Source organism: Artibeus jamaicensis, unplaced genomic scaffold (genome assembly GCF_021234435.1).
Source record: "Artibeus jamaicensis isolate MK-2021 breed Jamaican fruit bat unplaced genomic scaffold, CSHL_Jam_final contig_452, whole genome shotgun sequence".
NCBI lineage: Eukaryota > Metazoa > Chordata > Mammalia > Chiroptera > Phyllostomidae > Artibeus > Artibeus jamaicensis.
Genome location: NW_026521837.1, coordinates 6,067,438 through 6,089,327, shown reverse-complemented (window position 1 = coordinate 6,089,327; position 21,890 = coordinate 6,067,438). Strand labels below are relative to the sequence as shown.

Below are 21,890 nucleotides of genomic sequence, written 5' to 3'. Positions count from 1 at the left end.
GTAGAAAGTAGACAGGGGGAGGGCAAGAATAGTATGGGAAATGTAGAAGCTAAAGAACTTATGTCACATGGACATGAACTAAAGTGGGAGAATGTGGGTGGGAGGGGATGTGCAGGGTGGAGGGGGAATAAAAGGGGGAAATGGGACAACTGTAATAACATAATCAATAAAATATATTTTAAAAAAGAAGAGAACATTGAAAAGAATAGCATGTTCTAAATATAGCTTCTCTTTCATCTTCAAATCTGTCAGGACCTTTGTACTAAAACTTATGGCTGTCTTTGCTTGGATTGCTTTCACTTCCTTTCCAAATCTGTGTTATCTTCCTGCCTATAATGTTTTGCCAGAAGGCAGAGCCTATAAAATGAGACCCCCCTGGTTACGTCAGAGCTAGCCAAAGACAGGAAGTTTATACAGAGCAAAACTACTTGCTAGAATTGGTTTTGATCTTTCTTAAAGTTGTTGTTAGCTTCAGAGACGCTGTCCTCAGGACTCTATTGCACAAAAAGGAAGGGCTAAGAATACGTCTCTGACATGTGAACTTCGTTCTGTTTCCCATCTTGCCAGGAACGTTGGAAACAGACCCCAGGCAGACCAGTCGTCAGTTTGAATCACGGTGGTTGAGAAAGATGTGGGAATAATCAGCTAATGGAGAAAAAAGGGACTCCGGGAGATCTGAAATCTGCGTTTTGACCATGGACATTTCCTCAAGGCTGGTTTATTTTTGGAAATCCTGTTCTTCTGGTGTTGCAGGACCTACCCTGGGCAGATGAGTTTCCTTTCTGATTCCCTTTCCTCCTGAGAGCCAACAGAGGTCACTTCCTGAACTTTAAGGAACATGGATCTTGGTCGAAGTCTCTATAGGGAGACTTGCAAGTGCAGCACCGCCTCCTTGTCTGGTTAGGTTTGGGCTGCTTTTCTACCAGCATCACACACTGTAACTGAGGTGAGTTGTTTGCCTGTTTTTGTTTTTCCAAATGTTCATAATGAGCACAGAATCTTGATTCTTTTTTGGTATGTGCTTTAACAAATGTGCCTCTTAGAGCATTACTTCTCATTCTTATTAAAAAGCACACTCTTCAGAAGTCAGTGGGTCTGGGGTGGGCCTGAGATTCTGCATTTCTGACAAGGTCCCAGGTGACTTGAGGGCTGCTGGTCCAGGAGCAAGGACGTGAGCAAACAAGACCTTCAACCCCTGACGTGTTTTGCTCCTGGGGGTGAAGTGGGTTAAGGGAGGGCCACCAGAATGACGGAGTGTAGCTAAGCACATGCTTTACATAGGGTGCCTGAGGGGAAAAAAATCATACAGAATCCTGCCCTGGTTCTACCTTTTTCGATGGGGTATCTCTAAGTGTGGAAGTTTCTGTTAAACAGTTCCTGGGTGTGTTAAACCAAGTCACCCCAAGGAGAGAAGATGTCAGGCAGCTCCTTAGGTGCCATGGGCCACTTTGAGCAAAGCCCGAAGTCTTTCTGTGATTTTTATAATCTGGGGATTAGGTGTTTATAGCCTGCCTCACACTGGTGTCATCAGTGATCACATTGGGCATTTCAGCTGCAGTTAAAAATTATATATGCTGAGAAAATAACTCATATCTTCCTCCTACTATTTGGAAGTGATATGAATCTATTACATTGTTTAAAATTAATTTGAGTAAGGGATATATGTTTTATCTTCTTGTGAGAGGCCTATGTTCTTCTTTAAACCAAGTAGCTTCCTGTTCTAAATAACATATTTTAATCTCAAAGTAGCTTTTAATCCAAAGACAAACGAAGAAGAAAATATATTTAGATAGATAGGAAAAGGTACCTATTCTGTCCCTAGCTGAGGGGAGAGAATAAAAATGGGAGAAAGAAGGGGAAAAGAATGTTGGCTGGGAAAGTCATGGCTTTGTAAAATGAATGAAAAAAACTCGGCCAGAAGTAGAATTCTTTCCTGCACATGCATGGGACTTGTACACTAGCAGCTTGTGTTTGCTCAGCTGGAGACAGAGCTGGAGACAGAGCAGGTAAATGATCAATTTTGTTACCTTAATAAACATGCTGAAACGATTTGTAATTAAGTCAAGGATTATGCAATGGAATGAAAGGTCAGAGGTGTGGGTAGACCCCTAGAGGCTGGTATGAACCTGTGAAACCATCCCAGACAGAGGGGAATCACTTTTGTTTGAAATAAGCTTCCAATGACATTCCTTTATGTCACAGCAGATAATGAGGAGTGTTAGTAAAAAATTTAACAACCTGTGTGGCACAAGCATTGACCAATCAGAATAGAAGCTATTGTAAATAACCCACACCATGCCCTGGCTGGCTTAGCTCAGTGGATTGAGCGTGGGCCTGCGAACCAGAATATCGCAGTTCGATTCCCAGTCAGGGCACATACCTGGGTTGCAGGCCAGTTCCCAGCAGGGGACGCATGAGAGGCAACCATACATTGATATTTCTCTCCCACTCTTTCTCCTTCCCTTCCCCTCTCAAAAAATAAATAAAAATAAAAAAATATTTAAAAAAATAACCCACACCATAGCAAACCTCTGGTAGGCAGTAAGAACATACAGGGCTGAATATTAGCCTAAGATTTTAATTAAACCTTTTTTTTTTGTGGGGAGAAATTGTAAAGCTTCAGATGAGTTCAGAGACATATATAGTAAATTCTCACATAACATTGTTGATGAGTCCCGGGACTTCCGCCAAGATGGAGAAGTAGATGGAGGATCCACCTCACCTCTGTGTACAACCAAATCTAAGAACAACTATTTTTAACAGCAGTCACAACCAAGCCACACGGAAAATCGACAATACGGAGTCCAAAGGACAACTAGATACTCGGCTGGACCGGTACGAGGAGCGAGGCCAGCAGCGGAGCAGGTTAGCAAGAAAAAATTCCCGGGGCGGTGCGCGGTGCGCGCAGGCAACTGGGGGCGCTGATTGCCAGCGAGCTGGCTTCCGGAGTGCACAGGGAAGAGGCGCGGTGGGTGGGTCGGGCACGCGCATTTACGTGCGGAGAAACTAGTGAGAAGGGAAACCCGCGCGGTGCAGCAGGCTCGCACAATTAGGATCGTATAAGCAAGCCCGAGGCGTGTGAGTGACTGGATGCGCTGGGCTAGCGGAGAGGAACGCCATCGCTCCCTCTCTGACCCCGCCCCCACACACAGCGTCACAAACCAGCGACCTGGGTTGCCCCGTCCTGGTAAACAACTAAGGCTTCGCTCCGCACGAATAGACCAAAAATGGCTCTAGGACAACTCAGAGCCCCAGAACCGATAGACCTAAGTGATGAAGAAATAGCCAGTCTTTCAGATGCACAGTTCAAAACACTGGTTATAAGGATCCTTACAGAACTGGTTGATTTCAGTCACAAATTAGAGAAACATATGGAAGCTAAATTAATTGAAATGAATGCTGATACAAAAGATACCAATAGTAATGAAAAGGAAAGAAAATTGGGACTCAAATCAAGGGAGAGGACCAGAAGGAAGAAAAAAATGATCAAACAGAAAGGAATGAAGAAATAAGAATTCAGAAAAATGAGGAGAAGCTTAGGAACCTCCAGGACATCTTTAAATGTTCCAACATCCGAATTATAGGGATACCAGAAGGGGGAAAGGCACAACCACCAGTTGAAAAATTATTTGAACAAATAATAAAGGAGAATTTCCCCAAGATGGCAAAGGAAGTAGACTTCCGAGAAATCCAGGAAGCTCAGAGAGTCCCAAAGAAGCTGGACTCAAGAAGGAACACACCAAGGCACATCATAATTACATTAGCCAAGATTAAAATGAAGGAGAGAATCCTAGAAGCAGCAAGAGCTAAGGGGACAGTCACCTACAAAGGAGTTCCCATCAAACTGTCAGCTGATTTCTCAAAAGAGACCTTACAGGCAAGAAGGGGCTGGAAAGAGGTATTCCAAGTCATGAAAACCAAAGATCTACAACCAAGATTGCTCTACCCAGCAAAACTTTCATTTAGAATGGAAGGACAGATAAAGTGCTTCTCAGATAAGACCAAATTCAAGGAGTACATCATCACCAAGCCCTTATTATATGAAATGTTAAAGGGACTTACCTAAGAAAAAGAAGATAAAAAAGATGAACAGTGAAAGGACAGCAAACTCACAGTTATTAAGAACCACACCTAAAACAAAAGCAAACTAAGAGGATAGCTAGATCAGGAGCAGAACCATAGAAATGAAGATCTCATGGAGGGTTAGCAACAGGGGAGTGGGAGGAGGGGAAGGGGGGAGAAGGTTCAGAAAATAAGTAGCATAGACAGTAGATAGAAAATAGATAGGGGGGAGGGTAAGAATAGTAGGGGAAATACAGAATCTAAAGAATTTGAGACACATGTTCATGAACTAAAGGGGGAAATGGTGGGGGAGGGGTATGCAGGGTGGAGGGGAAGGGAGGGGGGAATAGAGCAAATGTAATGGCATAATCAATAAAAAAAAAGAATAGAAAAAAAAACATTGTTGATGAGTCCCATGACTTTAAGCAAAATGATGTATAATGAAACAATTTTATCATTAGTTCATTGATACAATAAACAAGAGTTAAGTTCCTATGGCATCTCATCAATGTTGTAACGGAATGACTTTGAACAAAATGACATTATTCATTATTGGAGGGCCTGGCCAATGGTGGCCTCACTCAGTTAGGTGAGGCCGTTCCCTCTCTTTCCAAGCCCAGAGCAAACCTTGATTCCCGCTGCAGATCTTCTTCAAACTGCACTATAGAAAGTACAGTTCTCTTAAGTCACTGTAAGATTCAATATTCTGTTTCTTGAATAGGATTAGGGAAAATGCATATATTCTTTTGTAAAGAGCTATAGCAGAAAGTGAAATTGGTCACAATGCTCTCCTTCCATATAAAGCATTATCCCAATTGATTTTTCACACCATCTTGGGGTACAAGTCATGCAGGTTATTATTGTAACCTTTCAGTGAAGAAACTGAGAGTCTGGTTAAACAATTTGCTAAAAGGCACATGTGTGACTGGATAGTGGGTGTACCCAATTTAATCTTAGGCTTGTTTCTCACAGGTCAGGTTAATCCTGTCCTTTTCTTCAGTGTCTTCACAAGACCTCTAACAATCTATGTTTTTTTTCCTACTAGGGTTTGTCTTCTTTTTATGTCATAATTTCAAACCTTTGTACGATAAAAAGGACCCTTTTTCTATTTCTTCTGTCAAAACTATTCATGTGTCATCTTAACTTTACCAACATTTAGGCCTTTAGTCCCCAGAAATAAAAGTTTAAAGGCAGGTATTATGCTTAAAAATCTCCTGGAGAGCTTGCTGAAATTCAGATTCTGGGCCCCAGTGCCAGAGGTTCTGGGTCAGTAGGCTGGGTCTCAGGTCTGAGTATTCAAATTTCCAGTAAGCATTCAGATGATCTTAGTGCTACCATTCAGAGACCATGCTTTATAGGCACGGGATCAGTCAATTATTCAAAATAGCATCCTTAGAGTTTAGTGAGGGGACTTGGTGTGCTTAACTACAGATTACGGACCTAGACATCCTGGGTTTGAATATTGATGCCATCAGACATGCAAGCTGTGCAATCCTGGGGAAATTAATCCATCTGCGTCTCAGTTGCCTAGTCTGTAAAATGGGTTCAATAATGCTACCTACATCACAAGGTAGTTGTGATGATTAAATGGCTTATTACTTAGTCTTATTATTACTAAGTCTTGCTCAATTCATAATTGTACTTTGCAATAGAAATACCAACACTAACAATTCACACAGATGCCAAATGCTCTTCTTTGATGTAGATGTTACCCCAGAGTTTAATCATGAGATAAACATGTTGTTTTATAAAAAATTTTTTTAATTTATTTTTAGAGAAAGGAGAAGAGAGAGAAAGAGAGAAATATGGACTAGCTGCCTCTTGTATACCCCCAATCAGGGCTTGGCCCACAACCTACACATACACTGACCAGGAATTGAACCGGTGACCTTTTAGCTCTCAGGTTGGCACTCAACCCACTGAGCCACACAAAACAGGGCAGATAAACATGTTTTTATGTGTGTGTGTGAGTGGGTGTTCTGGGCTCTCACCTAGCACTTCCCACCAAAAGGAGAGAGAGTAAATGATGCTGAGACTTTGACAAATGCAATCACATAGGGCCTTACATACTCTTCTATAAGCTTGGATTTGGCTCTGACAAGGATGAGTGATTAACATAGTTTGAAACTGAGGAGTGCAATCAAAATGGCATTTTATCATCTATCTATCTATCTATCTATCTATCTATCTATTTAATCTTCACCTAAGGATATGCTCATTTTTTTAAAAGATTTTATTTATTTACTTTTAAACAGAGGGGAAGGGAGGGAGAAAGAGAGGGAGAGAAACATCAATGGGTGGTTGCCTCTTGTGCACCCTCTACTAGAGACCTGACCTGGCCCACAACCCAGGCATGTGCCCTGACTGGGAATCAAACCAGTGACCCATTGGTTTGCAGGCCAGTGTTCAATCCACTGAGCCATACCAGCCAGGGCTTATGCTTATTGATTTTAGAAAGAGGGGAAGGGAGAGAAGAAGAGAAACATGGATGTGAGGCAACATCAGTTGCCTCATCTGTGCTGGGGCCTGGGACCAACCCAGGCAGTCATGTGCCCCAAATTGGAATTGCACACATGACTTTTCTGTCCGTGGGATGATGCTTCAATCAGTTAAGGCATGCTGGCCAGGGAAGGGTTGCATTTCAGAAATGTTTCTTGCTATAGTATGAAGGCTAATTTGGAAGAACATGAGGCTCAAGGCTGAGACCTGTTTGAATAGACTATTGCAGTCATCCTGGAGAGAATTAACAAAGCCTGAACTAAGGCAATAGGGTAAACCACAGAACAGGGATCCCGTGGTCCAGCTGATGGAATGGAACATATGCCATGACTCAAAAAGGAGATAGCATACTGTATTAAAACTCCCTAGTTTATGCCCATTCTTTATATCAAAGCTCCATGAGGCTGAGGACTGTGCCTTACTCCTATGTAGTCCAAACCCTTAGCTCCTAATAGGTCCTTGGTGGATGTTTGTGAGTGAATGGGTGAGGGAGAATAAATTAAATCTCCCATCTCATATACCTCCTCTCTTGTCTTTGTTCTTATCACACTGACCTTCCTTCAGGCCTTTGAAAATGCCCATATGTGACCTCCAGTCCAGAGGGCATCAAACTCCTGCCTTTGGGGAAAATTCAGGCCACCACCTAGTTTTTACAGATGATTTTATTGGCATAAAGCCATACCCATCCAATTATGTATTGTCTCAGTCTACTCTAGGGCTGCAGCAGCAGAGTAGAGTAATTGTGACAGACACCACATGGCCTGTGAAGCCCAAAATATTTACTCTCTGGTTCCTTACAGAAGAAGTTTGCTGATTCCAGCTCTAGTTGTTGGAAATTGCTGATTTCAAACATCACCCTCAACAAAGCTATAGTAATCAAAACTGTGGTACCGATACAAAGAAAGACATATAGGCTAATGGAATAGAATAGAGAGTCCATAAATAAACCCTCATATATATGATAGAATTATTTTTGTCAAGGTTGCCAGACCAATCAATGGGGAAAAGATAGTCTTTTCAGCAAATGGTGCTGGGAAAACTGGATAGCCAAATGCAAAAGAATGACGTTAAATCCTTATTTTGTACCATATACAAAAAGTAAGTAAAAAGGGGCAAAAGTCATAAATGTAAGAGCCAGAGTATAAAACTCTTAGATAAAAACATAGGGGGAAAGCTTCATAACATTGAATTTGGCAGTGATTTTTTTGGATATGACACTAAAAACACAGGTGACAAAAGAAAAAGTAAATAAATTGGACTTAATCAAAATTAAAAGCTTATGTGTCAAAGAACATTATTAAGAGAGTGAAAAGACAACCCACAGTATGGCAGAAAATATTTGCAGATCATGCTGCTGATACAGGGTTAATATCTAAAGCACATAAAGAACTCCTACAGCTCAAAGACAAAAGCTGAACAACCCAACTGAGAAAGGGCAAAGTACTTGAATAGACATTTCTCCAAAAAAGACATGGCCAATAAACACATGAAAGGATGCTCAGCATCACTAATTATTAGGGAAATGTAAATCAAAACCACAATGTGATTTCACTTCATACTCACTAGGATGAATTTAAAAAAGAAAGATTTTATTTATTTATTTTTAGATAGAGGGAAGGGAGGGAGAAAGGGAGGGAGAGAAACATTAATGCGTGGTTGCTTCTTGCTCACCCTCTACTGGAGACCTGACCTGGCCCAAAACCCAGGCATGTGTCCTGAATGGGCATGAAACCAGCAACCCTTTGGTTCACAGGCAACTGCTCAATCCGCTGAGCCACACCAGCCAGGACTAGGATGAATTTTTTTAAAAAGGAAAATAACAAGTGTTGACTTGGATATGAAGTACTAAAACTTTTGTGCTTTGCTAGTAGGAATTAAAAATGGTGCAGCTTTGCCCTGGCTGGTGTAGCTCAGTGGATTGAGCACAGGTCTGTGAACCAGAGAAACATGGTTCGATTCCCAGTCAGGGCACATACCTGGGTTGTAAGCCAGTTCCCTGCAGGCCAGTTCCCAGCAGGAGATGCACTAGAGGCAACCATACATTGATGTTTCTCTCCCTCTCCTTCCCCTCTAAAGATAAATAAATAAATAAATATTTAAAAAATAAAATAAAAATGGTTCAGCTGCTAATGCAAACAGCGTGACCATTCCTCAAAAAATTACACATGGAATTACCATATGATCCAGCATTTCTGCTTCTGGTTGTACGCCAAACAAGCACTCGAGGAGAGATCTGCTCTCCCACATTTGTAGCAGCATTACTCACAATGGCCAAAAAGTGGAAGTAAAATTTAAGTGTCCATGGACAGATGACTACCACAAAATAAAATACATGCATATAATGAAATATTGTCATATTATTCCACCTTAAATTTTTTTAAAGATTTTATTTATTTTATTTTTAGAGACAAGGGAAGGGATGGAGAAAAAGAGAGAAACATCAATGTGTGATTGCCTCTTGTGCACCCCCAAATGGATGCCTGGCCTGCAACCCAGGCATGTGCCCTGACTGGGAATCGAACCTTTGACACTTTAGTTTGCAGGCTGGCACTCAATCCACTGAGCCACACCAGCGAGGTCCACTTTAAAATTTTCAACACATGCTTCAACATGTATAAACCTTCATGGCATTATGCTAAGTGAAATATGCCAGACATCAAAGAACAAATACTGTATGATTCCACTTACGGGAGATACCTACAGTAGTCAAACTCATGGAAACGGAAGGTAGAACATTGGTTGCTACTGGGGAGAGGAAAAAAGGGAGAAGTTATCTTTAATGTCTACAGAGTTGTAGTTTGGGAAAATGAAAAAAGTTCTAGAGATGGAGGTGACAGTTGTACAGCAACACGAATGTTCTTCATGTCATAAAATTCTGCCTTTAAAAATGAATTTCATGTTGTTAATATTTTACCATGATAAAAGAAAAAAGAACTCTACCCTCATGTCTTCGTATGGCTAGTACTTATTTTTTAGAATATATAGAGGGAAGGAGGAGAGAGGGAAATTGTCTGGTTTGCAAGCCCGTGCTTGGCTAGTACTTATTATTATTCAGTTTTCAGCTCAAATAGTACCTCCTCAAGGAAACCTGCCATTACTCTATGTAATTTCCTTGTTGGACGTATGCCTATCTAAAATGTTCTTACTTATACATTTATATAAATATTTATCATATGTCTTCATCAGAATGTCAGCTTGCTGAGGGTAAGGTCTCTGTCTAATTCAAAGCTGTATCTAACGCTTAGTTCTTGGCACATGGTAGTTGCTCAACACATGTGGAATAAGCTAATAAAAACAGCTTAGTGAGAAAAAGGGGTTCCACTAGAGGTTATACTAGTGCATGTACTCCATGGGAAATTTAAATGTACACTGTATGCAAAAGTCGAAGTCAAACTGAAAATGTAACTTCACCAGTATTAGCTATGATGGTAGAGTGAGAGGACATGAAAAAGAAATGAATCAATTATATTTGGTAAAACATATCCTTTCATTGACTTTCCATATGACCTCCCCTCTCATCTTCCCGATTCCCAGGACTTCAGCAAACCCTCTTTCCTCCCTGTGTGTCACCCGCCCATGCCTGCCGTCTGTGGCTGCTTTTGTGCTACAGTGCCAGAGTACAGTGGTTGGAACAGCAGCTGCTTGGCCCACAAGGCTGACATCTGTATTATCTAGCCTTTTACAGAAAAATTGCTAGCCAGACCCTAATGTGGATAAAGATAAGAGACAAGAGATGTTTGTTTACTCTTCTCCAAGAACTTTCATGATACTCATTCGAGTCAATGTAGAAATACTTATTGAGTACCTACTATAGGCACTGTCTTAGGCACCTGGGATAGAGCAGTAAATGAACTAGAACCCCGCTCTTGTGTGGCTCACCTTCTAATGGGAGAAGAGAGATGGTAAACACTAACCAAGTAATATAGTATGTTAGAAGGTGAGAAGGGCTGGAGAGAAAAATATAGTAAGGGAAGAGGCAATCAGAAAGGCTCAAACAAGTTTTGCAACTTTATTTAAATACAGTGGAGGAAAGCATTTGGGGAGAGACAATGGAGGCAGAAGTGTGTTTAACATGTTAGAGAAACACCTAGCAGGCCAGTGTAGATGGAGGAGCTGTTCCTCTCCGTGGTCTCCACACCCGGGCATTTTGGTTCTGTGCAGCATTGGCTTCTTGTTTAAGGCATATGCCTCGTGCTATAGGACAGAAACCCAACCTTTCACAGTGTCCCAGATGGCAGTATAATTGAGCCTTAAACAGGCCAGTTCACTGTTCTGTCAAGCCAGCTGTTCCTGCATGAGGAGGGTATGTAGTGGATTTTGAGAGCATGAGCCCATTTTCAAACCTCCTTGGTCATAACATAGGCCCACGGTCAGAGAAGGGCTACGTTGGATACCATGGCCATAGATGAGCCATTCTCTAACTTCATCATAATCCCATCAGCAGTAGTTCTGCAGGCAGGGAAAGTAAGTATTTACCTAGAATATGTAGCTAGCCCTGAGAGCAAAAAGAGCTGTTCTCTTTATGATGGGAGGAACCTACCATAATTAACTGCTACAAGGTGGCCGCCTGTTGCCCTGGACAGTGGTGCCATATCATGGCTGAGTATTGACTACTGCTGTTGGCAGATTGGTCACTCAGCACTAGATACAGCCAGACTGGCCTTGGGGAGGTGAGGCCCATGCTATTGCTCACACTTCCTTCCATGCCCATGCTGTTATGATCACTTTGAATACGGACCCACTGAGCAAGCACTGGGATGCCTGAAGAAAGAGGCGTCCTGGCATTCACAAAGTAGATCCTCTTGTTTATCTGCTGTTTGACGGGCCCCACCGTCACGGGTCCTCTCTGCTGGGTATATACACAACACACAAATATTTTCACACTTTGTGCCACTGCAAGAGGCCCATACACAGTGCATCTTTTTACCAATTTTTCAAATAATTCTTTCCAAGTCTCCAGTGAGCTGGCCAATCCAGCAGCCACTGGCCATAAATCATTATGGATATCTCAGGCCAGGAAATAAACAGCCAACTGTATCCATCGAAGTTCCATTCATGAGGAGGGTTTCCCTTCTGCATGGTCCTCTGTGGTCATGCTTGACCGACCACAGAGTGTAGTACAGTGAACATTCACATTGGTCAGTGCAGCACCATTTGCAGATCCATCTGAGAACTAGACCTGTACTTTATTCTCCTCTGTGAACTGCTCATTAGGAATTCCCCAACAGGACACTGGTGCAGGTTGAGGAAAAGGTAGGGAAATGTTAGGATAAGGTACTTGGTAGCTGGAGCCAGCTGGTCATACATATGACCTGTACCTCCCGGACCTGCAGGGGTCTGCTCTCCTGTATACTGCTTCCAAGTTATGATGGGAAAGTTGCTGGATGTGTACATCCAGTTTTGTGGTTCAGGGAACCACAAAATGGGAAGTCCAGGTTGCGTAGTCACTCAGTGCCATGTGGTCATATTTTCAGTCTCAAAATCTAGGGCCACAAGCTGCTTTTCAAGGGGAGACTATTGGTCATCAGAGAAGAATATGGTTTTCCCAAACCCCTGGAGATCTGTGCCATGGGAATCCTACTAAGGATTTTCTCCAGCCATACCATACACCGAGTTCCTCTCTGCAGCAGACCCTTCTGATACTGTTTGGTCTTCCAGGTCCCAGTGCCCAAGTAGCAGATCAGCTCCTCTTGAAGCCTGGAGGCCTTTCTTTGTACCTGGTCCCACTCAAAAATGGTAGCTTTACAAATTATCAAATGAATGGGTTAGAGCAGCTGTTCAAAGGTTGCAGAGGTTACCTTCAAATCTGAAAGAGGCCCACTAAGTATGGTGTGTGTTTTTATCCTTTGTGATGGGAGTACAAGGTACTGTAATTTGTGTCTCATTTTCAAAAGGCTGTCTTAACATGTACCAAACGGCAAAGGCCTACTAAATTTTGTAGGGTTTAACTCTCACCCTTTTGCACCTAAATATGTAAATATGGTATTTTTGATGTTTGTTTTTTTTCTGCTTACCAGATCTAATTGGCATAATGATGTTAATATACAGGATCAGCATAATGTCCTCTGGGATATCAAGATCAAGGTCCCTCTTAACTGTATTACGATGATGGGAGAGAGGACACAAATATAAATGTATGGTGTTGTTTCTGCTATGTATATGCAAATTGCATTTGACTTTCCTTATTCATTAGAAAGGAGGAGAAAGCATTTGATAGCTCAGTCACTGACTACTAGGTGCTGTATTGTTTCCACTGAAGATACCATATCTTGAACTGCCGCAAAGATCGGCATGGCCACCTGATTAAGCTCACAATAAGCTATTGCTGTTCTGTATGATCTGTCCAACTTTTGTACCAGATAAGAAGGGTGAGTTCCGTGGGGAGTTTGGAGAAATCACTGCCCCTATATCATCAGTCTCTGTTGTCAGCACTGGTCCCTGCAACTGCCTCAAGGACGTGGTATTACTTTTGGCTTCCTGACTGGGTAGAGGGGAAGGAGGGGTGGGAGGGCAGTTCCGGGGGATCCCATGTGATGCTTCCTACCGTAACAGCTGTCACTCCGTGTGGGGATCCACTGTTAGACTAACTTAGGCCAAGACTCTCCCCTGTCTGCTGATCTGCATAAGTCATTCTTCTGAATGTTTAACCTGGTGACATTTTGTGTTGCTGAGGGTCAATGTAATTTCAGAGGTAACATCTAATAATCCACAGAAGCATTGGATATTTTCTTTGCTGAAGCGTATAGTCACCCAGCAAATCTTCCCAGGGAAGTACTATTTAAATGAATCCCTAGACCAAAAAGATTAGCAACACTTAGGAACTCATTAAAAATGCAAATTCAGCCCTGGCCAGTATGGCCCAGTTGGTTGGAGATCATCCTGTAACTGAAAGGCTGTGAGTTCAATTCCTGGTCAGAGGACATATCTAGGTTGCGGGCTCAGTCTCCTGTCTGGCAGGGGTAGGATCCCCGGTCTAAGTGTGGGAGGCAGCCACTTAATGCTTCTCTCTCACGTCAATGTTTCTCTTTCTCTCCCTTCCTCTCTTTCTAAAAGCAATGAAAAAAGTGTCCTTGGGTGAGGATAAAAATGCAAATTTATAGGTATTACTTCAGTTATACTAAACCAGGATCCTGGGAATAGGTCCCAAGAATCAGTGTTTTAATGAGAATCTCAGCACATTAAAAGCTTGAGAAGCACTGTCTCAGATCAATGCTTCTCAACCAGGAGTGATTCTGCCTGTCGGGGTTCCCAAATAGACAACAGGGCACCCAGTTAAATTTTAATTTCAGATAAACAACAAATAATGTTTGGTATGAGTGTGCCTCCATACGATCATTTGAATCTGAAACTCAAGTTTATCTGTACTTTTATTGTATTTAATTCTGGTAACCTGCCTCCCCACGGAGGACTGGGCAATGGTTTGGCCAACACTTTGGCTGTCACGACTAGGGAAAGAGATATGTGTGAGCACTACTTGACATCTAGTGAGCAGAGACCAGATATGCTGCTAAAAATCCTGTAATATTCAGGACACTCTCCCGCACCAAAGAAGCACCCCGTCCAAAGTGTAAGCAGTGCCACAGTTAAGAAATACTGGCTTGAAGGAAGATTTATGGTACACACTTATGGCTCTGTTGCAAGATTTTTTCTCAAAAGTACTCAGATTTCCCCTCAGAGGGGCTCTCAGTCTCTAAACTGACTCAGGTCTGGGTATTGGGTACAAGGCAAGCTTTGGCAACTTCAGTTAGGTTCTGCCTAGCAGACAGATTTTTTTTCACCTACAAATGTCAGACAGTATCTTAGTAAGCTGTCAATTTATGATTCCTTGGGGCACCATTATCAATTAGTCACTGGCACAAAGCACAGCAGATCAAAACACTGATTCTGAACTCCATCCCTCTGGCCCCCTTTGGCAGTTGTACTAGATCTGGCCTTTACCATGCCCAGTGCCATTATTCCCACTGAGGTTAGGACATACAGTTTCATTGCAGCCTCACTCACCAGTGCCTCTGACCTACAGAGCTCTTCAAGGATGCTGGTACCTGCCTCACAAATGTATTTCTAGTGTCTTGGTGAGACCTTCCTGGAGAAGTCTGGTTAAGAGGTAGCTAGATAGGTTGCTTGTAAGGGTCTATTTCTGTTTCTCCAAAACTTGGTGGTTTTTTTTAACTGCTGTATGCTAGGCAATTGCTGGCATTTCAACTTCATGCTGGCATTTAACACTATGCTATCACTGAGTGCTGGCTTTTGTTAGCTAATCTTTTCAAACTGTTAGCACTATCCTCAGCATTCCAACCAAGTTACACTCCAACATCTGGGGTTGTTTATCCAAGTCAGTGTGTTCAGTTGACATTTTTTTCTTGTTTCTTGAGGCTGGACTCTGTATTTCTGTGGTGTCAGTTGTCACTTCAACCTTTTCATTTCCAATTTTATTTATTTGGGTCCTCTCTCTTTTTTTCTTGAGTCTGGTTAAAGGTTTATTAATTTTGTTTATCTTTTCAAAGTACCATACTTTGGGTTTCATCGATCTTTTGTATTGTTCTATTTTTAGACTCTATTTTGTTTATTTCTGCTCTGATCTTTTTTTTCTTCCTTCTACTTGCTTTGGGATTTGTTTGTTGTTCTTTTTCTAGTTCCTTTAGGCACATAGTTAGATTGTTTATTTGAGATTTTCCCACATCAATGAATATGGCTTGTTTATTATAGTTTATCTCCATTGGCTTGACACCCTTAGAATCTATACTCTCAGCTCCTCCCCAGGATTCTGCAGACACCAGAGGGCAGTCCTGTGAACTCAGGGGACAGGCTCTCTCCTCATAGAACAGGCCAGAGCTGCCCTCCCTGGCATGTTTTTCCTGTTCTTATTGCTGCATGTAAACCTCTCCATAACTAGGACTTTAAAACAACTTAGTGTTATGTCACATGGTTCTGATTGAGTGAATTTCAGAGAGAATGAGAGAGGGACTGGGGAAACCACTATAGAGAATTCTTTTGAAGTTTTGTCGTGAAAGAGAGTGCAGCAATAGAGCAGCGGTTGGAAAATGAAAAGAAATATTAAGATGAAAGAAATAAATAGCAACATGTCTTTGTGCTTTTGGGAATGATTCTGTAGAGAGGGGTAGATATGGATATAGATATACTTACATAGATACACAAGTACACAGTACATAAACATGTACCATATAGATAATACTATCTATATATCTGATGATATAGAAGAGAAAGGGGCAAGTTGTTCTCACTGAATGAGGAGAGAGGAGACAGGATTTACTGAAGAGAGAAGACATTGCTTTGGCCTCAGACTGGAGCCTGGGCAGTTCATCTGGGCAGAATTATAGGAGGGAAGACAGAGTGTACTTGTAGGTGAGCACATATATTGCAGGGAATCTAGAAGTCTCTTCCGCTTGCTTGAATTTTCTTAGTAAAATAGGGAATGAGGTTATCAGCTGAGAATGACTATGGGAGAGAGTACTGGGGACAAAGAAATCACAACACACTAAAAGAGGAAAGTAGAGAAGTGAATGGTATAGGGAAATACGGTAAGAGTTCTTGGGCACTACTGACAAGTCCCAGCATTAACATCCTTGATCATGAAATTTAAAATCAGACAAATCATTATTCTAATGTGTTTTTCTCTACCTATATTCAACTGCAAAGATGTAGGCCTAGAGTGGGGGAGACCTGAATTTAGCTAGAGTTTGCAGTTTTGCCAAGCAAGTGGCAATGCAAAAGATGAGTGAGGGAGTTAAGGTTGTTTGCAAGGGTATTACTGTAAGGAATGATAATGAAATTTTAGCTGGTATGGAGACTAAAGAGAACAGTGAGGGATGAGGCATAGTAAAATACTAGTACAATTAATGGATGGTTGGTCCTTGTGGGGGCCAAAAGTTTAATGGAGTTGGGTAATTAGGAAGACCTAGGTGGAAAGATAAGATAGAGTAGTCAGGGAGCGAGATACATAATGTAAAATCAATAATGAGAATGTCTGTGCTGTTGCCGGGGAGTGCACAGCAGAGGCAGGGAGGGAAACAAAGCATTAGAGAAGTTCAGGGTAGTCAGAGGCCAGCATACTGGGAAAATCACCTATGTGTCTATTGAATGCACCAAGAAGTAAGACAGAAGCAGTGTTAGAGAGCGTGACAGTGTACCAGATGTGGAAAGAGGGCCCTGGAGTCCAAAGTTAGCAACAACCATCATGGGCATTCAGTGATTAGTCTGAAGACATGAAATTCAAAGCTGAGGTCTTTGGGGGAAAGTAGGTAGATGATCCATTTTGAGACGTTCATATTTTTGTGGTGGTTTCTCCTCTCAGAATAGCGCATCAGAATGTGACATCCACCAATGTAACCTTAAAAAAACTTTTTTCTGTAAAGACGTTTCATGCTTTAATCAAAAGAGGGCGCCAGCGCCTAGCCAAAGATTATTTGTGTTTCCCTCTAAGGCTAGAACAACCATATTTACTTTTCAATTTTATTTATTTATTTTATTTTTATTGATGATGGTATTTCAGTTGTCACAATTTTTTTGTCCCCCCTCCACACAGCACCCCCCACTCCCACAGGCAATCCCCATACCATTGTTCATGCTCATGGGTCATGACTAAAAGTTCTTTGGCTACTCCATTTCCTATATTGTACTTTACATCTTGCCATATGTGATGCACACTTTTTTGCCCACATTTTTTAGGGAAAATTATGGATGCACATTATAAATGGGTTGTACTAATTTTGTATCCATACGAATCTTTTTCATTCTTTTATTTATGCTGCTCTGTTAAAAGTGTAACTTTACAAAGCAATAATGATATCCATATGCAAAATAATACCCTAGAATATGATAATTGGTTTTGTTTCTAAGTATAAATAAAAAATGGAATTAAAAAATTAAAATAAAAGGTTTTTTCCTGAAAGTTTGAGCCAAAAACATGGGTGTGCACTATGGACTAGAGCACATTATACATGGCAAAATATGGTACCTATTTATACTTTTTAATCCCTCACATCTTCTTCCATTCCCCTAGGCCCCACTCCCATCTGGCAACCATCAAAACACTCTCTATATCCATGACTCTTTCTCTGTTCTTCTTGTTTGTTTAGTTTGTTTTTTTCTTTTAGATTCAATTATTGATGGATTTGTATTTTTTTGCCATTTAATGGCTCATAGTTTCGATCTTCTTTTCTTAAATAAGTCTTTTTAACATTTCATATAATTATGGTTTGGGATGATGAGCTCCTTTAGTTTTTTCTTGTCTGGGAAGCTCTTTATCTGACCTTCTATTCTAAATGATAGCTTTGCCGAGTAGAATAATCTTGGCTTTAGGTCCCCACTTTTCATGACTTTGAATATTTCTTGTCAATCCCTTCTAGCCTGAAAAGTTTCTTTTGAGAGATCAGCTGACAGTATTATGGAAACTCCCCCATAGGTAGATAACCTCTTTTTGCTTGCTGCTTTTAAGATTCTCTCTTTATCTTTAATTTTTGGCATTTTATTTACAATGTATCTTGGAGTGGGCCTTTTTGCATCCATCTTGCTTAGGACTCTCTGTGCTTCCTGGACTTGTCCGTCTATTTCCTTCACCATATTATAGAAGTTTTCTTTCATTATTTTTTCAAATAGACTTACAATTTCTTGCTCTTCCTCTTCTACTTCTGACACCCCTTTGATGTGACTATTGGACCTCTTGAAGTTGTCCCAGAGGCTTCTTATACTATCCTCATTATTTTAAATTCTTTTTTTTTCTTACTGTTCTGATTGGTTATTTTTTGGTTCTTTATGTTCCACATCATTGACTTGTTCCTCAGCTTCATCCACTCTATTGTTGTTTCCCTATGAATTGTTTTTTATTTCAATTAGTGTATCCTTCATTTCTGACTGTATCTTTTTTTATGCTGTTGAGGTCTTAACTAAGTTCCTTGAGTATCCTTATAATCAGTATTTTGAACTCTGCATCTGATAAATTGCTTATCTCTATTTCATTTGCATCTTTTTCTGGAGTTTGGATTTGTTTTTTCATTTGGGCCATGTGGCTTTGTCTCCTCATTTTGGCAGCCTCCCTGTGTCTGTTTCTATGTATCAGGTAAAGCAACTAAGACTCCCTGTCTTGGTAGCATGGCCTAATGTAGTAGGCATCCTATAGGGTTCAGTGGCACAGCCTCCCCTATCACTAAGGTGGGTACTCAAGGTGCACTCTTTGTGTGGACTCAGTACACCTTCCTCTTGTAGTTAAGCCTTGGTTGCTATTGACAGATCAGTGGGAGGGACTTAACTCAGGCACAGCCAGCTGCAAGGACTGGCTGTGACCACTGACCACCAACCTCTGCCCACTGTGGAGAATCAGCTGTGCAGGGGCAAGGTAGTGGTACTCCTATGTGGTCTGTAGCTGTCCACTGGGTGCACTGGCCATAGGGTTTCCCAGGTGATGTAGCCCAGGGTCAGCCCCTACCTGTGTTTTTGCCAGGGGCCACCCTGCCTAAGCTATGAAGCAATCTGACATGGTTGCTATTTGTGCTGGGCTTGGAGATTCCCAGTGAAGCCAAGCTGTGAATCTAAGCTGTTTGTTGCCAGTGCCAGGCTGAGGCTCACTGTGGTTGGCTATTGCTTGTTTGTGAGGATTTAGGAAGTCTGAAGTCATAACCAGCCACTCACGTGGAAAAGCAGCTTGAGTGGGCCCAAAGGTTGGGTAGGTCAGTCTCTAGAGATCTCCAAGGGGGGTCAAACAGTGTTAGCCAGGTTGATGGAGTCTCAGATATGGCACCAGCTTATTGGCTCTGTGGGGTAAGGCTTTAGAAAAAGAGACAATAGCCTCTGTTTGCCTTGATGCCAGACACTTCAGTTTTCCCCTGTTTACCGCTGATGCCCCTGTAGAAGTTTACAAGCTTCTACCCCTGTGCTGGAGCTCAAAGGGAGTGAGTCTGAGTAGGTGAGTCCATGTATGGATTCTTTAAGAGGAATTGATTGGGGTTCCAGCTTTTCTTCCATCTACTCAATCCCCACTAGTTTTTACAGTCAGAAGTTGTGGGGGCTTGTCTTCCTGACCCTGGCACCATGGGCCGGGGAGCCTGGTGGGGGGTTGGGACACCTCATTCACTAGATATCACTCCTGGATTTTTATCTACCACACGTTGGTGAGGGACCAGCTCATTCTGCATCTGTGCCCCTCCTATCAGTCTGGATGGATGTAGTTTCTTTAATTCCATTGTCAGACTGGAAGTTGTCAGACTTTCATTCAACTCAATTTCTGATGCTTCTTAGTGATGGTTGTTCTATATTTTAGTCATAATTTTGACGTGGTTGTGTAAAAAAGTGAGCCATGTCTGCCTACACTGCCATCTTGACTGGAAGTCCCACCATATTTACTCTTTAAAGATTTTATTTATTTATTTTTAGAGAGAGGGAAAGGGAGGGAAAAAGAGAGGGAGAGAAACATCAGTTGCCTCTTGTACAAGCCCTGATAAGGGACCCAACCCACAACCCAGGCATATGCTCAGATCGGGATTGAACCCATGACGTTTTGCTTTGCAGGATGACACCTGACCAACTGAGCCACGGTGGTCATGGGCCATATTTACTTTTTAGAGTGAAAGGGGGCACACTTAGTAATTACTTTGGGCAATCCATTTAAACTGAGACTCTCCTGTGCAAACTGGGACATATGCTCACATTGTGCCCTACACTGTGAGTAAAGTCAATTTAATCATGAGCTAGCTGTATGCTGAAAGCTCTAATTTCCCCAAAATCACTATAAACACTTTTGACATATAAATTAGGAAGAGAAAAGACCAAAGTTGATTGTATCTTAAATAGAATATCAGGAAAGACTTTCTTCTCCAACCTACCTCCCTAATTACATTTATTGCCTATTCCATTCACTCCCCCACCTCAACGCAATCGTAGTTTGACTATATCAGCTTGCGAGAGAATTTCTTTATTCCCCAAATTATCTTGGTCATTTGAAAGTATTCTGAAGTGTCCCCTAAATTCTATTAATTCTCTGTTTTAAAAAAAGTTTTATATTTATTTTCAGAAAGAGGAGAAGGGAGGGAGAAAGAGAGGGAAGGAGCATCATTTGGTTGCTTCTTGTTTGTCCCCAGTGGGGATCCAGCCCATAACCCAGGCATGTGCCTTGACAGGTGACCTTTAGGTTTGCAGGCTAGAGCCCAATCCACTGAGCCACACTAGCCAGGGCTCCAGTAATTATTTATTGTATATCTTTTTAATATTATATTATATTATATTATATTATATTATATTATATTATATTATATTATATTGTAATTATTTCTTTTGGACATGACTTACATGCTGAGGACACTGAAAAATAGATGTTGGATATGGCTCTTAAGTGTTCTGTCACATTCTCTTTCTTAATAAACCAAATTGTTCTCTCTTCTTAACAAACTCAAATAAATCAATTCTTGCTGATGCTAATTTTTAAAAATGTATTTATTTATCTCTAACTATTGGTAGCACACTTCTCTTCAAAGACTTTTATTAATGTGTAGTTGGCACACAGTATTGTATTAGTTTCAGGTAACATACTCAGCCTCATGGGAATATTTCCACCATTTCTTTTGCTTTGAAGCTGCATCCTAAATCACTGAAGTGACTCTAAAAACTAAGTGGGAAGTTAAAGCTGCTGGGGAGAGCATTTCAAAATCAATTATGAATGGGTTTGCAATTTGTTTTTGTCCCATTAACTAACCCAAAAATGTTGGATTACTTACATTCTTAATCATGTCTAATGAGATCAAGAGATATTTTGTTACCAATTCACATATGATTTGCAATGCTCTAAACTGTTTGGCACACCCATAAAGAAATTCTGTGGAGGGTGCTTAGGTTTTTAAAAATGACATGTCTTTTTAAAGATGTGTATAAAGAGGGGTCCACCAGTTAGGCACAAAACATAAGAAAACTTTTCAGTCCTATTAAAACTATCAAAATTCATTGACGATTGTGGAAAATGGTGAATACCGAAAGAGATTTTTGTTTGCATCTTTGCTTTGTGTTTAGGTTATCTTTTGGCAAGAAAAAACTCAATATATTGCTAATATCATATTCTCTTGAATCTAAAATTCATTATTATTTTACTATTATCTTATATACAAGCACAGTCCCTGCTAATTAAACTGAAAAAATGCTTTCCTTACATTTAGAATTTTTATTTTCTACTTACTGAAAAGGCTCTAGAACTCTAAGAGCTTTGTTAGAGATATGTTACTTCATGCATTCCTGAGGAGAAAAATAAAATTAATTGCTTAAGTTATTCCTAAAATTTCTTCTCCTTCATACACTACCTCTTCTGAATTACTTTTGACTCAGTCACAGAT

General features: G+C 41.1%; 1 protein-coding gene across 7 annotated transcripts in view; it reads left to right on the top strand.

Moving 5' to 3' along the window:
- Positions 1-409: 409 nt before the first annotated feature.
- The window catches only part of LOC119040117 (broad substrate specificity ATP-binding cassette transporter ABCG2), a 144,372-nt gene continuing 122,891 nt past the window's right edge, over positions 410-21,890 (top strand). For 4 of the 7 annotated variants that reach the window (XM_053666382.1, XM_053666380.1, XM_053666379.1 and 1 more), the window contains exons 1-2: positions 410-946; positions 2,764-2,865. The gene's annotated coding sequence lies outside the window, so the exon portion shown is untranslated. The remainder of the gene's footprint in view (positions 947-2,763; positions 2,866-21,890) is intronic. The other 3 variants (XM_053666383.1, XM_053666386.1, XM_053666381.1) reach the window with 1 other exon arrangement.